Below are 1,641 nucleotides of genomic sequence, written 5' to 3'. Positions count from 1 at the left end.
GAGAGGCTGTCTGTGAACTTTCGTCCAGCCCTGAATCGGCCACGGAGGCCGCTTATGAACTCTCAGTCCTGTCTGTCACAACCAAGGACGCGGTCTTCGAACTTCATGCCTGTCCTGTCACGGCCATGGGGGCCGTCTGTGAACTCTCTGCCTGTTCCGTCACGGCTATGGAGGCCGTCTGTGAACTCTCTGCCTGTTCCGTCACGGCTATGGAGGCCTTCTGTGAATGCTCTGCCTGTTCTGTCATGGCTAAGGAGGCCGCCTGTGAATTCTCGTCCTGTCCTGTCCCGGCCAAGGAGGCCGTCTATGAACTCTTGCCTTGCTCTGAACCGGCCAATGAGGCCATCTCCGAACTCTGGTCCTGTTCTGAATCAGCCATGGAGGCTGATTGTGAACTGTCTGTCCGTCTAGTTTCAACTTATGAGTCTGATATTGAACTGTTTGTCTTGGCAGTTTCTGTCACTGAATTGTCTGCTTATCTGGTCTGTTAACGAACCTGATTTTGAACTTTCTGCCAGTCCTGTTTCAGTCCATAAGTCTAATGTTGAGCCATTTGTCTGTCCACTTTCAAGTAATGTGTTTGAAGTTTCTGTCAGTCCCATTGCAATCAATGAACCTATTATCTGCCCCCTCAGTCCAGTCACGACCCCAGAAACCTTAACTGAGCTCCTTGAAGGCTCAAGTAACCTTGTCACAGGCCAAAGATCCACCTTTGACCTCTTAATTCTGTCTGTTATGAGCCCAGAAACTACAAAAAGACTCCATGTCTGTCCCGTTACCCCTGTCATTTCCAAAGGGACCACTAATGAACTGTCTACCTATCCTGTTTCAGTCAAGAAGTCTAGTTTTGAGCCATATGTCTGTCCTGTTTTGACTGATTTTGAATGGTCTGCCTGTCCAGTTTCAGTCAGTGAGTCTGTTTATGAACTGTCTGCCTGTCCAGTCTCAGTCAGTGAGTCTGTTTGTGAACTGTCTGCCTGTCCAGTTTCAGTCAATGAGCAAGATTTTGAACTGTCTACCCATTCAGTGATCACCAGGGAGACTATTGATATATTTCTTGTGTTCCTTGCCTTGGTCCTTGAGTCTGTTTCCTGCATTTCAATTTTACCCAGGTCCCAGTTTCTGCTTGGGGTTCCTGCTCCGTCTGCTCCGGTCGGCTGGCCTTCTACTCCAGCCTGGTGGGCTTCGGTCCCGCTCTGGTGGTCTTCTGTTCTGTCTGCTCCAGCCTGGTGGTCTTCTGCTCCATCTGTTCCAGCCTGGTGGCCTTCTGTCCTGCTCTGGTGGTCTTCTGCTCCGTCTGCCCTGCCGTGGTGGTCCTCTGCTCTGTCTGCTCTGCCCTGGCTTCCTGCTTCACCGGTTCCGCCTGGGTGCCCTGCTCTGCCGGCTCTGCCTCAGTCCCCGGTCTTTCCACTTCCACGTGGACCTGGCCCTCCGTCCCTCCCCCTGTTCTGCCTCCGCTCCACCGCCCTCCTGGATTATATTGAGTTAGGAGCGTCCTCGCCTGGCCTTATGCTCACGTTTACGGATTACCCCTCTTGTCAAATCCTCTGGATTATGTTTGCTGTCGTCTGACTCAAGCCCGTTTAGGATTGCTCTTTTGTCTTGCCTGTGCCATACCTGTTTGCTGTTGTTCGACCCTGC

This window comes from Sinocyclocheilus rhinocerous, unplaced genomic scaffold (genome assembly GCF_001515625.1).
Source record: "Sinocyclocheilus rhinocerous isolate Xijiao unplaced genomic scaffold, SAMN03320098_v1.1 scaffold256, whole genome shotgun sequence".
Taxonomy (NCBI): domain Eukaryota; kingdom Metazoa; phylum Chordata; class Actinopteri; order Cypriniformes; family Cyprinidae; genus Sinocyclocheilus; species Sinocyclocheilus rhinocerous.
The sequence above is the reverse complement of the archived record's forward strand: the minus strand, read 5'-3'. Positions refer to the sequence as shown.